The sequence below is a fragment of the Aptenodytes patagonicus genome, chromosome 3 (assembly GCF_965638725.1).
Source record: "Aptenodytes patagonicus chromosome 3, bAptPat1.pri.cur, whole genome shotgun sequence".
In the NCBI taxonomy this organism is placed as follows: Eukaryota; Metazoa; Chordata; class Aves; order Sphenisciformes; family Spheniscidae; genus Aptenodytes; species Aptenodytes patagonicus.
The window spans coordinates 72780448-72796056 of NC_134951.1; the positions used below are offsets into that span (position 1 = coordinate 72780448).

The 15609-nt window shown below is 41.1% G+C and overlaps 1 protein-coding gene across 1 annotated transcript in view; it reads right to left on the reverse strand.

The window, feature by feature from the left end:
- Positions 1-704: 704 nt before the first annotated feature.
- The window catches only part of SCAF8 (SR-related CTD associated factor 8), a 105010-nt gene continuing 90105 nt past the window's right edge, over positions 705-15609 (reverse strand). The window contains exon 21 of the mRNA XM_076333803.1: positions 705-1856. The gene's annotated coding sequence lies outside the window, so the exon portion shown is untranslated. The remainder of the gene's footprint in view (positions 1857-15609) is intronic.

The window sequence follows — 15609 nt, forward strand, 5'->3', positions numbered from 1 at the left end:
AGGTTTCAAAGGTCAGGGATGCTCTGTTGACATGAACTCAGATGTTTGCTATAAGCTAACTAACTGTAGTGTCAGCGGGACAAAACCCTGCCTATAATGCAGCATGGCTACGGTAGCCTTGTCAGGACCACGTTAATTTTTGAAATGCAATGTGCAGTCTTTGCTCACACAAACTTAATTGCTACATGAAGAACATTTTTATAGTTTAAAATTTTGTCTTCGAAGAAGAAAATAAGAAGGGGGAAGGAAAAAGAGTCTAACTGGTTTTTAAACTCTGATGTACGTATGTTCAGCACAGTCTATCAATCACACACACAGCGAATCAAAGCCAGCTTAGACTCAGCTTTTCTGCAGCTTTTTCCTCCCATACCTTTCCAGGATTACTAATTAATAGAGACCAGATGTCAAATACTTTAGTATGGCCTTAAATCCAGGATGCAAAGAGCCTAATCTTATTGCCCTGGGGCCTCGTGTGCAAATTGAATTTAAGCATCACTATTGATTTGCTAACATTTTGTATCCCTCTGCCCTTTAACCTGTTGTAAATAATGATACGAAGGAGAACAAGGTCCAACCATATAAATACCTTCCTCTCTAACATTTTTTGCCAAATCTTCTTCTAAACAGCGATCAGCAATAAGCAGGATTCCAATCAAAGACTTGCAAATACAACATGAAAGTAGAGAAAATGATGAGAAACAAAATTTTGAATTTAGATCTTTATTATACAGGCCCAAAGCTGTGGTCACCATGCAGTTACACCGTAATGGGAATGATCTTGCTGAAAGGATCTCACTAAACAAACGTAAAGAGACCACAGACTACAGCATTCCAAATAACTGGCACTTTAATTTTTGAAAGAGCAAAAATAAATAGAGGAATGGCAAGTATGTCCTTTTCACATATGGTGGGGCATATACATATTCCTTCTTTTCTGCAGCTAGTCAAGAGACAAAATTAGCAAATACTGCCTGAAAACGCAGACCTTTCATGTGAGGGCTCAGCTAACTTAGCTGTTTCTCTCCCCTTGGCTATTAGATCAAACACACATTCGGATAGGTGCATATGCCAAAAAAGAAATGCAATGTATTTTTTTGTATTTCATTTCTACTTCCTGCCCTTTCCTCCTCCTTTCAGGACACTAACAGGAAGTAATTGGAGACGTCTAGTCAAATAAAAGCCCTGGGACTTTTCCCTTCTAGTTTTTCATGATACTCTCGTAATTTAAGGATTCATCACAAATCTAAAAAGGTTCAGGTGTCTCAGAAGGAATTCATCATCTCTGGAATATAGATAGCCACAGTGAAGGGCTGCACATAGACTGCACACATAGTGTTATGTAAAAGTGGTTATCTTTAAAAAAACAAAACATTTTTTAAAATTTGTAGATCAAAACAAAGCATGTCTTACTCCCTACAGGATTTTCTCGCAACCTGTTCTTCAATTATTTGCACTAGGAGATGCTACAAATGGTATTAGTTACAATATACAGTCCACTGTCATCTTCTGGTCCAGCAGAAGAACCTGTCTCTCCGATGGACGCAAAACTGTTCATCTGAGCAGATCATCCTCAACAGCACAAATATGGTCTAGAAACTCATAGAGTTTATGGTTTTAATTTATAAAATTAAACCTGCCCCAGACAGGTAATACTGGTATGTAAGTTTGCCATCCCTGGGTTCTGTCAGAAACGGGGTACTGAGGTGCTCAGAGCCGTCTCAGTCTGCAGCGCTGGGATCCTTCTGGCACTTCAGACCCAAGATGCGATGTGATGCACGCTCGAACATGGGCGCACTTCTCACTTAACTCTGCAGAGCCCGGGACATGGTAAGCTGCCAGAACCTCCTTCATCTTGCCTGTTGACAAAAGGAACAATAACTAGTCATCACTGGTTGCTGGAGCGTAATTCCAATTTTTAAAAAGCCCTATAAATGAGACTTTTTTTTTTTACCAGGCAATAGCAAATGTTTCATAAATAACAGATTTGGGATAAAGTTTACAGCCTCTCTGTTAGCCACAGGATGCTTATGAGGGAGAAAGGTGTCTTATACTGCACGGTTCCTAAAATATTATCCAGGATTAAACATACCGTTATTTTAAAAATAGTTAATTTTCCCTTTCAGTGTCCAGTAGCTTAGTACTTTAAAATCTTCATTAAAATATTATCTCGGTAAAGAATAATTTCTTATAGCAGATTTTCTTGCTAGAAGTGCTGTATTGTCTCTCACACACACTGTACACAAGATACAGTGTAAACAATTTAAAGGATTAATAAACAATTAACGAGTAAGAATTCAACAGATTAATAAGTGGCTTATGTAAGTTTGGTGTAGAACTATCTCTAACACATATTGGTCATGTCCATTATGTACTGATAAGAACTATTAATCATAACAACTAAAAATCCTTCATAAATTACTCCTTGAACAGGCTTCACAGGACCGAGGGTCAGAAAAGACCACTAGATTATCTACTCTGATTTCCTGCCAATTATAATTTTTCCAGATAGTCCTCTGTGAAGTCCAGGCACTTCGGTTCTCAGAAAACCAAACTTTTAGTATCGCAGACCGAGAAAAGGAAAGACCAAGAATATGCCTCCAATATATATTTGCTGCAGAATAGGTAGAAGGAGAGGTTGAGGTACCTCTGCAGGGCGATTCACCCACTCCTTAGGTAATCTCTAAAATGTGTCCATCTTTTTTCCATGGACTATAAGCAGACTAAAGACCAAACTTTCTTATGGCTAGAATTGAGTGCTTGGTACCCTACCACAGGTATCTGACTATGTTCACCTATTTATTTCACAAAGACCATTCACAAAGCCATCAGACCCTAGTAATTTTCAATCAATACTGACATGGGCAAAATTAGAAAAAGTGTAATTGCTTCAATCTAATGTAAATATAGGTCATGCAATAAATTCCAGAACTAATATTAAGTTTTTGTTACATACCCTGAAATTTTGTGGAGATATCCAAAGTACTTTTTGCATGTCTAATTATTATCCTTATCATTATCACATAGATAGAAATCACTAAAGGAATAGGGCTAGCAGGTAATTTGAGAGATCGCTTCGCCCATCCCTGACCTATGCCATGCCTGCTGATGTTAGTCTACCCTATTTTTAAACATCTGCAAGGCTGAAGTTTCCATGAATTCCCCCTAAACAACGTATTCCAGGGCTCCACTTTTCCTTGCTACTTACATTTCTTTCCTGATACTTATACTAAATCATCCTTGTTGAGATCTAAGCCTATTATTGCTTTCCTGTACCGACAGCATATGTGGCAGCTGAATCCCTTCCTCTTTAGAGTCACCCATAGCTATATGAAGGCTGCTATCGTCTTCCTTTCCTCCTCTCATGTCTAGACTAAACAACCCTTCAACCTTTCCTTGAAGGCCCAAGTGTTTTAGATCTCTGAGCCCAGTTTGCTCTCTCGTTGGAGAGAGAGCTCAGCTACCTGAGCTGCCGTTCCCACAAGTGGGTAAAGCTCTTCCGCTGGGGCCTTATCAGTGCTGAGTAGAGCAAAATAATTACATTTTATGCTTTATTACTCCCCTTCCTATAGCACACAATAGCTCTGGCCTTGTTTGCAGTAGCACAACATCACTGGTGCACGTTCAGCTTGGGATCATTATGACAGCAGGTCTTTTCTGCAGAACTGCTGCTTGGCCAGTTGTTTCCCATTTGTATTTACATGCAGCTCATTATGTCGAGCTATATGTACAGTTCTGCATTTGCTCTAATTTAACTGCTGGAAAGCTGATATTTTCTAGGCTACTCCGCTACTTTATCAAGGTAATTTTCAATTGCTTTGCCTCCAACACGCTTGTTTTGCTCTATGAATTTATTAAGCGTACTTTCTAAACTTTCATCCAAGCTGTCAGTGAGAATACTGAATAGTACCAGAACAAGGAAAAACACTTACAGAACTGCACTTAATGGTGTATCATCGAGAACTACTCTTTGTGTATGGTTTCCAAATCATTTAGGCACTCACATAATAATAGAATCATAGAATTGTTTGGGTTGGAAAAGACCTTTAAGATCATCAAGTCCAACTGTTAACCTAGCACTGCCAAGTCCACCACTAAACCATGTCCCTAAGCACCACGTCTACATGTCTTTTAAATACCTCCAGGGATGGGGACTCAACCACTTCCCTGGGCAGCCTGTTCCAATGTTTCACCACTCTTTCAGTAAAGAAATTTTTCCTCACGTCCAATCTAAACCTCCCCTGGCGCAACTTGAGGCCGTTTCCTCTTGTCCTATCACTTGTTACTTGGGAGAAGAGACCGACACCCACCTCGCTACAACCTCCTTTCAGGTAGTTGTAGAGAGCGATGAGGTCTCCCCTCAGCCTCCTTTTCTCCAGGCTAAACAACCCCAGTTCCCTCAGCCGCTCCTCAGAAGACTTGTTCTCCAGACCCCTCACCAGCTTCGTTGCCCTTCTTTGGACACACTCCAGCACCTCAATATCTTTCTTGTAGTGAGGGGCCCAAAACTGAACACAGTATTCGAGGTGCAGCCTCACCAGGGCCGAGTACAGGGGCACGATCACTTCCCTACTCCTGCTGGCCACACTATTTCTGATACAGGCCAGGATGCCATTGGCCTTCTTGGCCGCCTGGGCACACTGCCGGCTCATGTTCAGCCGGCTGTCGACCAACACCCCCAGGTCCTTTTCCGCTGGGCAGCCTTCCAGCCACTCTTCCCCAAGCCTGTAGCACTGCATGGGGTTGTTGTGACCCAAGTGCGGGTCCCGACACTTGGCCTTGTTGAACCTCATCCAGTTGGCCTCGGCCCATCGATCCAGCCTGTCCAGATCCCTCTGTAGGGCCTTCCTACCCTCAACACATCAACACTCCCACCCAACTTGGTGTCGTCTGCAAACTTACTGAGGGTGCACTCGATCCCCTCATCCAGATCATTGATAAAGATATTAAACAGAACTGGCCCCAATACTGAGCCTTGGGGAACACCGCTCGTGACTGGCTGCCAACTGGATGTAACTCCATTCACCACAACTCTCTGGGCCTGGCCATCCAGCCAGTTTTTTACCCAGCGAAGAGCACGCCCGTCCAAGCCATGAGCAGCCAGTTTCTCCAGGAGAATGCTGTGGGGAATGGTGTCAAAGGCTTTACTAAAGTCTAGGTAGACAATATCCACAGCCTTTCCCTCATCCACTAAGCGGGTCACCTTGTCACAGAAGGAGATCAGGCTAGTCAAGCAGGACCTATTCTAGCCCAGTTTCCCTAGCACACATGAGAATAATAACAATTGAAATATTTTGCCATACAGTCTTGTTCAAATAAAGCAGACAATACTAGTAAATATCTTTTAAAATGAAGTATTGTATACACTTTGAAAATGAAAGCATTATGGAGAAAAGATTTCAAGTGAGAATAGAGTCTTGCTGACAACTGATTTTACATCCATATAACTACTTTTATGAAGTATGTGCTCTACTGGAATATTGTTCGATTTAGGCTTAATGGAAGTCTTTCATAGCCTCTTAAAATTGAGTTTTGTTCAATGGAAACCTCCACTGAGAAAGCAACAAAGACATACCACTACAATACCTCCTTTGGAAATAAATCAGTTGCACAGCTTCACAAAACTCCAAGCTGCAAAATTACTGTTTGCTATTTATCTTGCATAAGTTCTTGATCGGAAACATACTGAACGAGGACTGCTAACACCAACAGGACTGATCCTACTGAGCCTTTCAAAGAAAGGATTACCATTTACATTAATCTTTATGGAGATACAAGCCAATTCCACAAATACAGGAGGCACAGATCACTCTTCTTACCTAACTTGGGTTATTTGGCAGACCTTTTCTGCTTCTCACTCTATGATATATTCTGTTTATGCTACCTGAGCTATTCACAAAAGTGAGATAACTTGCTTCCTGAGCCAGAGCCAGAGCCCCCAGTTTCTTCCCAGTGATGTACAATATTGTATATTCAGTTCTGGACTAGAAGAATTGGAGGCCAGCAGAAGTTGAAATACAAACTAGTCAGTAAATACAACACAAAGCCCACCTTCAATTAACAAGAAATTTGATCTGATATTTAGGGATATATCCCATTGGATTTCCAGTGAAAAGAAGAGAGAGACTGACTTTCCTCTGAAAAATCCATGATTACAGAGGGACAGCAGCATAAACAGTACACACAAATACTTTTTACTTTCTCCAGTAGAAAAGAAGGAAACAGGAGAAGGACGGACGGGCGAGCCAGCCTGACCCAGGACTGCTCATGACGTACAGCCCGCTGTCTGACTGCCGAGGCAGAGAAGGATTCCCACAAAAAACTCGCTTGTTATGGGAAGTCAAAAGTCCTGAGGCTGAGATAAACCAGATGTCTGCACCTCTCTGAGAACAGCTCTAGGGATTTTAAATTATAAGGATTTAAGAGACTTCACCGAGAACTGTAGACATCCAGATATGAAAATTACCTTCGTCTTTTTGTCAGAGTCAGGGCTAGGGTTTCCGACCTTTCCTGGGATCAAGACTTTTGCTAACAGTGAAAGGGAAACACAGAAAAACTGCTCAGTCAGTAACACAGCTGAGGGAAAACCCAGGCAGCAGCTCACTCAGGAGCAGAAGAGCTGATACCCTCTTGACATGGAAAGATGTACGTGTCATGGTGACTTCTCTCTTAAAAGATCATCATTGTTCTCTTTGCGATTCAGAAATGAAATCTGCTCAGCTTGTCTGATTTGCAGGCAAGGAAAGGTGAGCTGCTAAGGGGTGAACCCTGCTTTCTGTGCACCGGCATCCTGACACCGTCATCTCCTGGCAGAGAAAGGAGGACAAGGGGGACTGCACTGTCCCGCTCGGTGGTTGAACTGTCCCCTCTCTGTGTGGATGTGCAGATCTTGCCTATGATACAGGAATGGGCTGCATGTGCTTTGAAGAGCCCTGAGCTCTAACACGTGGATAGCAAGCTGCTCCGTTCCTCCAAGGCCAATGAAACCTGCATATGAGATCACCTGAGTGAGTTTCCCAACCCAGAAACACAGATCTGATGATACCTCTCTGGGGAAAAGGGAGGAAGAAGAGAGGCACGTGCCTGTTGGCAGCGGGTGGGTCCTGCCACCACAGCAGGATGTGTCTCACAGGCCCATGGGCAGGCCAGGCTGAGTGCAGCCAAAGCCTGCAATGCATGAGGCGAAGCTGGACACATGATATCAGAGGTGCACCCCATCCACGGGCAAAAGAGACAAAGAGGATGGGTTGATATTACTGTGACCTGAAACCATTTAGGCTGGAAATAAAGACAATTCTTCTGCAGTAGTTCTACAGTGGTCCAAACCCCTTGTACAATACTGCTGCATGTTTTTGAAACATCCAGTGCATTTTTTTCCTGAGTGCCTGCTGCTTTTCCACGGTGGCTGAAGTTGCACACAGAGATGCAGTTCCAATGCACACAAAATCTCTTCTTATGCCTCAAACAACATGTAGGGGAGCCGCTCCAGTCATGTGGAACGGGGTAGGGGGCCACTCACCTCACCTGGGTTGGGTACCCAAGGATGGGACTCAGTCACCTACGCTTAGGTGTCTTAGTGCCTTTTCAGATGCCCTAAAGGTTTCCTGCCTCATTAGCATGGGAACCATCAGGACATCTTTAATGGCACTAGACACTACTGTTTAGGCAAGCAAACCCATGCTAAATGTCATGTACCCAGCCAGAGTTATCTAGAGCCAGTCAATGACGGGAGGAGAATTTGTCCCACGCTTGCCTAAGTGTCTGACACACGCGGCAGGAGCAGCCGTGAGAGGTGTGTGGGTGTCCCACCCCCACTATTTAGCGCTCGCTCTATACTACAGAGACAAAACAGTCAGCTTTGCAGTGTAAATGTTTTGCAAGGGTAAAGTTAAGTGAGATGAGTCCCACGCATTTTTTTCAAAAGCAGAAATAGGAGTCTGTATATAAAAGAGTGTAACGCTAGCGTGTTGATTGACAGAGGGAAAATTAGTAACGTTCAGTGTAATTAAGACTGAAGTTACCGAATAGAGATGAATAGCAAATGCAAAACTTTTCCTGATGTTAGCAAGCAGCATAAAACCTACATAATTTAACTGACTTTAAATTTCAGTGTAAGTTTATGGGTAGAGAGTAGACTACTGATAATGAAATACCTCGATCTCTTTGCTCCTTGAAGTCAAATGTCTTAGCCTTTACAGTAAGGAAATGCTGATGATTGTATACACTTGAATTAAATTATGAAGCCCCTGTCCCTGATGTTAGAGAAGACTCTATCAAGGTAATGATAATATTTGGAACATCATGTGATGTTGTATATTTTGATGTCATATCTAAACAGGCAGTAGGAAACTTGAAAATTATGGTGTTTTACATGACTCAATCTAAGGGGTTTTTTTTTGAAAAAAATGAGTAGTGATGTTCAATATCTGAATTGCTGCATTATTTCTGTACCTGTATTACAAAAATATTCTCATAGTTGATTTTTTTTAACAAATTAACAGGCAAACATTAAGCAGAAGTATTAGTATATATATCTAAGAGTCTTGATATCATAAGGGGAAGCTACAATGTGCTAAATTCAAATTACACTTAATTACAATGGATAACAAAATCTGTAAGCTTTTAAAGAATTTATTTAGATAGGTATTTTAAAACTAACAAGAATCTGCCAGTTTAACAATCTCACAAAACAGTTTAAAATACGAGAAAATTCTCACCTAGACAGAAATAGTAGTATATACCATTCTTTAAAACAATTTAAAATCATTAGAAAGAATCCTATATAACATGTTAAAAAAAACTGTTTAATTTTAAAAGCTTTTCTGCATTGAATGTGGTGGTGTATGTGATATCAGTTAGAAATGAACAGAATGCAGTGGCATACTGCATTCTGTAGTCCAGAGCCGATTAGGGGACCAAGAGATAATGCAGTTGCCAGTCCTCGAAAATACAGCCTGGGACCCAGTAACGTTTTATGGGAGTGGGTGAGTTCTGCGCTGGAGGGGGAATTTCACAGCCTTGCAGCTTGGTGTGTGACTGAAAATGCATGTACTGCACTGCACAAGCCAACAACTGTAGCCACCTCTGACCTCTTCACTTTCTTCCCCTCCTTTCAGGCAATCTATGCCTGTTTTTTTTCACCCCATACGTATCTTCCTTCAGCAATAACTCTGTAATCCAAACTATATCCTCATTGCAGCTGTGCAAACTCTGGCCAAACTCAGTCCTTGGCTTTATCAAATCCAGTGTTGTCAACTCTGGACAATTTCTTGTGAGCTCCATGACGTGATGTTTTTCTGTAAAGCTTCTCCTTCTGAAGAGAGCTGCTCATGTCGCAATGTGAGTTTTCATCTTTTAGTTTATTTTTGTATGCTCATAGATGCAAAGAAAAGGTGCAAAATGTGATTTTAAGTGCCGATAGGCTCAGAAGAGGCTGAGAAAAACAGAAGGCAAAATAAAAGCGATTTCCAGAGCCTTAATTCTAAGATTTCAAGATTTTAAAGCCAGTCTCATAATTTTTGAAACCACGATTTTTGAGTGTTTGACATTTGCAAGATAAGAAACATCCAAATCTGCTGTCTGCCAGCTTTGCAGGCTGAAGCAGTTACCCTGCTCTGCATTGCCATGAGGGAGACAGAGATTTATGTTCGTTTGGGGGTATGTCTACACAGTTACGTGACTGAATCTTGACCACGAGCCAACTCTTGACATACTTGCTAGAACACTCTATCTACATTCAAGCCAAACAGTGCTCATCGGGGTGGCTGCAGTACGGCAGAGGGTGTGAGCTGGAAACTGCAAACACCACTTCAAGGTGTTAATGAAGAGCAGCCTTAATCTCCCCTCGGCTGGGCTTGACTGCAGGAATGCTTCTGGTTGGCTTCAAGCAAAGGCATATCCATGAACACAGCAGGGGCAGTTCAAGTGAACCCTTTTGTGCTGTGCTGAAGCAGTGAGGACAGGCTCATAGAGTCTGGCAGCGCCGAGAGCCGGTACACATGGCGAGAGCATCCCCACCACACAGTCACATGTCCCATGGGAAAGCTGGGAGCCGACAGCATGACTGCTCCCGTGCTGCGTCAGTCCTGCGGGATAAACCTTAAACTAACCTGGACCTCTTCGCCTCACAGGAGCTGGGGCAGCCTACGGATGGCTGTGACTGATTTAGGGAGCTCTTTGCTGCCAGGGTCCAGGTGAATGTAATTTGTCCCAAATTGCTGCTTTCCCCTGGCGTGAACCAGCAGGGAGGGGGAGCACTCACCGCCGGCACCTCTCTCGCCCGACAGGGAGGTCGGGTGCCGCTGCCTCCCACTAGTGGGGCTGTTGCGTGCCCATAACTGGTCGCACTGGGACAAAGTAGATAAAAAGTCATCGCACAATCACTGAGTATCAGCTGGAATCAGCTAACAAATTGCTTGCCAGCAGCACAGAGCAGCTCCTTGTACTCTCTCAAAGCAGTAACTGATGGTTGGGCTTCCAACAATGTCGAGGAAGCAGGCTGAAACCCAAATCAGCATCCCTACCCTGAAATGGACTTGAAGCTCTTACACCTCTCTGAGCGTTTGTCAGGGCTGTATCACACCGATGGCTCGCGGAGATCCCGAGACAACCAACAAACCTAGATTGTTCTTCTCTCTCACAGCTGAAGTGTCGTCTTGCTTTTTTCCTCCTGCGTCCCACCTCACTGAATACCTGCGAGCGTCTGGTTCCTGAAGGCAATCTCAGGAGCATACAGAACTGTCCATAGTCCTTTGCTATGTGGAATAGGAGGGGTACAAAGTAGGGGAACAGGAGACAGAAAGGTCTCAATGTGCAGGCTCCTCCTATTAATTTCCATTAACTGGCCAAGCTTTATCTTAAAAGTTGGGGGTTTTTTTCTGTTTTAACATCTTTTTGCTTACTGTTCCAGAAATTCATTGCTCTGACGGCTAGAATCTTTTTTTCTAATTTGCAGCTTACATTTATTCACAACCAATTTATATCCCTGAGGTTTGTGTCTACAATAAGCAGATTTTCTGTTTTTTCGGTGTGCACTACTTGAAGGCAGTTAGGGAGACTGTGATCACAGTTTCTTTCCCAGGCTTCCTTTTACTAGGTGAAGTCAACATCTGTTAGCATCCTCTTGCCTCTTAGTTTTCCTATTCTTTCCCTAGCTTGCCTCTGAGTCTCTTCCAGTTCGATTTAATCTTTCCTGAACATCGGTGATGAGACTTAGATACTGTATACTACAAAGGCCTTCTACAAAGGCACTGATAACTTCACTATCTCTACTGGAGGATACCTTGCTTGGTATGTCCTAAGATAGCATTTTACCTTCTTTTTTTACACAGCTGTATTACACCAATGGCTCAGAGACATCTCACAACTAATAAACATACTTTGTTTTTCCCTCGTTTTACTGTCTCCAAAAAGTAATTGCAGAAACTGTGTTTATTTCTTTAAATGCCTGACTTTATATTTGTACTATTAAATTTCATCCCAGTCTTTCAGCATCTCCTTTGGATGAAAGGTACCCATCTGCACTTTTCCGCTAGGGTTCTACCAGTCTGCAGGATGAATGTGTTTGCTGTGTCTGCATGCTCCTCTGCTGCCTAAGAATTGTGTCTTCCCCCTGGCTTTAGCCACGCAGTGGAGACCATCAGCTTCCTTCCCACGTGCCCTTCGCAGTTCCACTCTGCAGTGGAAATACCATTTCCAATAGCTGCAGTGCAGGAATTGTCTCCCTGGTGAATTAGAAAAGTAAGAATAGCCATGAAAGGTGAACCTTGCAACCTAGAGCTTCTCTTAAAGATCCTGAAAATTGCTTGAAAATATCAGTCTACACCTAAATGTATTTATTTATGTTTAGCTTTAATTAATGCCTTAAATAACTTTATTTTAGGTATAAGTTATCTGTCATTACTTGTGGTTTCTCTGTGACCTTAGCTGCTATTGATCAGAAAGCCAATAATTCCAGTGCTGATTCTGTCTTGTCGGGCCTAGCACTAAAAATATTTTGGCACCTTTAATTCAAATTTATAAATTATGTAAACAGAATGCCTCTTACTCCCATACTCTTGTTATTCTATAAATGTCTCTGTATTGATAGTAGATCTGTCCAGCATTAAATAAGCAGAAGATACTCTTCCTGTAGGTCATTTTCTTTCAGATCATTAACTCCATTTTCTAGTCAGCTCTCTCTCTGCAAATTCTAAAATATTGATTGAATCTATATTGGTGTGACCACGCATCCATTTCAGTTATTCCAATCAAATACCACAACATATAAAAAATGCTTCAGATAATCATTATGGGATGACAGAGCTTCAGGGGATAGGCAAAGCTCTTGCACCTATTGAAGACTATTGGCCGCTATTATGCCAGCTATGGTCTCTGAGCGACTTACTATTAAACCCACACTGGAGGTTTAACTGGATGAACTGTTCAATAGATTTTGTTTCTACATTCACTCATAATACATTTTAGAATGCCTAAATCTAGCTCTTTACAAAAAAAAAAAAAAAAAAAAGAGTAATCCTTAATATCCTTCTTAATAAAAAACAACTGAAATAGTTCTGTATAAATAATTATGATAATTAGCAAAATACTTAAGTAAGCAGTGTTATTCACACTACTGCAAGAACCAAAAGAAATCTTAATGGAGAAGACAAGGGAATTTATCATTTTACCAGCTACTGAGCCCACCTTTCTCTTCTAAAATACAGACCCAGGCACTCTTCATGTCAACACAGAAACATCTCCATCACCGCTATTCTTCTCCATTAAGTCTGACAAACAGACACTCGATCTGTTTTTAAACAATGGTAGTTGCATTTGCTTGATACCACTGCTTTTAAAATGATCCCTTTTGCACATGCCCACTTCTAAAATCTTGTGGAGTTTCAAGTTGTTGGGCATTCAACATTAGATGCTTATAGCTTTTTCAAACATACTATTGTCAGTAGACATCATTTTTTTCAGAAATGGGAAAATTAAAGTCAAATTCAACTTCAGTTGTGCAGAGACAATAATTTTTTTCTAAAAAACTCTCACTAGAACTACAGTCTTTGTTCCTCAGCTCCATTACAGACCACCCAATCTACAGAAAGTTGTCCATTAGCTCCAGTCAGCGCAGGAACGCAGCCTGCTATAGACGCCAAGGGTCTCCTGAGAGCAACATAGCCAAATTCATGTCATTCCTGTTCACCAAAGGACTTAAACCAGAAATATTCTTGCTAATTACTATAATCTTTTCCTACTGTAACTACCACCAGCATTTCTGAAGAGATGTGACATTATGCAAAGCACGAAAATATATTAACAAGTTGTTTGAGGCAGAGAAAGATAAAGAAACTTCAGAGGATAGTTGGTTTCCAATCAGAGTAATATGTCAAGAATACTAAATTAAAAAATGATCCGAAGACCCTTATATTACCTTGAAGACATATTCTGTTTCTTCTTTTGAACAAAAATGCAGCACAAATGAAAATTCCTTTACTGTAAGCAAAGCTTTTAGTAAATAAAACAAGGCAGTGCAATAGAAGGTGTTTAAGATGTACTAAAAAGAACAATCTATCTCAATGCCAAAATAGCATTTTTTTAAAAAAACAGAAGTAAAAAAATGGTAATTAACTTATTAACTGTTAGGTCATGCTCTTCAGCTCATATCACTAATAGAAAAATCTTGCTATCAGTATTTCATTAGTAATTCTGCTATTATAAAATGATCCAGTATATATTTTTTCTTTAATTGTAAAACATGCTTCTGCAGTGACATAAATAGTTTGAAAAACATAGGTACTGCAGAGAAAAAACACATCTGACCAGAAGTAAATACGTACAATATAGTGGAGATAATTGAGTGAGAAGGCTGAATAAATCCAAAGAAAACTTTATCACCATAGCTACTTTCATTATTGAATTCCTACATATGTGGGCATAAGATTGGTGAAATATAACATTCACCTAAAAGATATACTACTTATATTTCTTGAACAGTTTCAGCCTAGTAAAATTGAGTCTGGTGCCTTTAAATACAACTTCTTTGGAGATTCCTAAGAATGTAGAGGACTTTCCAAAAATGTCATTTCTAAAGGTTTTTTTTGCAAGTACAGTGCTGCCAAATATTTTTCCCACTAAAGAAATGCTATTTCAGCTGCATTTGAGCAGAGTAATAGTGGTAGCTAATGGCCTATTCAGTTAATCATAGTTATTCACTCTCTGGAAATGCCTCAGAATATAATAAATGTTTTGTTTTCTTTGTGGACTCTTAAATTACAGGCATTATATAATACACATGATATATAACCTATCAGTACGAATACAAACTGAATCCAAAACCACTCCCCTAAAATAATTCTAATATTTGGAGCCTCTGAAGAAAGAAAAATGCTGCTGTTACCCACAGAGCTACTGAAATAGCACTGATAGCAGGGTAAGAAATGGCTATAAAGAAAGTTCTGGTTTAACTAAAATGCAGCTATTTGTCATCCATTTACAGAGGTCTGAAATAACTATTACAGAACATTTTTTAAACAAAGAAAACAAGAAACATGCTCAAATAGCTGAACCGCATACATCCTTTCCTAAAGGAAAAAAAGGCTGCAGATGTAGGGTTGCAGTTGGCCCATAAGAGACAGATCAACCATAAAGTTTCCACTCCGAGACCAATACTCTCATTGGGTGTTCTACCAATATAGGATTTATCTTGTTCACCTCTTATTTTACATTCATATAGGTTGTAGAAGTCCCTGTCAGACTTAGCTCTGTTTTATTCTCTGCTCGGGGAAGATTATCTTTATTATGCTGCGTGTCGACTACCTGTCACAAGGGTAAGGCCGTAGCTGGTTATGCTTCATCTCCTTGTGGTTGCCGTTATACTGATGAGGCACAGCACCCCTCGTAGTTTCTTCAGGAAGTTTCTTCCAGACATATTTTAAAAAGCTGCAGAATACGCTTTAAAACAACCTTTGGCTTCCGAGGTCAGAGCAGGCTGTGTTTTTTAGTTGCAATTGCTTTGCAGAAAGGATTAAATTAGTAGCTCATAAAAATATTCCCCTGGCTCCTTCAAGGAGTGAAGACAACCTCCAAAACAGTCTTCCATTGGCTCCCTGGATGGAAGAACTCCTCCATGAAAGCATGCAAAAACTCAAAAGGCTTTCAAAATTAGAACAGGGACGAAGTTTGGTATTAAACATCTCTTTTATTTCTCCTGGAGAAAAAGATACTCAGGTATTTGCTGAAGTAGTAATCTGGCAGGCCATAAAGTGGTAAAAGACATTGCACAGGTGGTGGTGTTCTAGCTTTAACTTTGCTTTTGTAGAAGAACTCTAAGAATTTAGTGATGAAAAGAAAATCGAATGAAAGTGATTATAAACCGAGAGTTTTCATGATTCCTATGAAAGGAAGAGCAGACAAATGCTGGGGGAGTGCAGGGAATGCAGCCGCAGCCAGCTCCAGAGACTAATCCAGGACGCCCCCAGGCAAAGGCGATCCAAGAGGGAAAGAGTTCAGATGAGAGGACAAGTTTACAGAAGGGCAGTGCTAAAGGCACAGCAGCAAATTAACCCAGTGCAGATTAAGCGAGCAGTACACTATACCAGGAGATATTTAATTACCTTAAAGCCCCAAAGG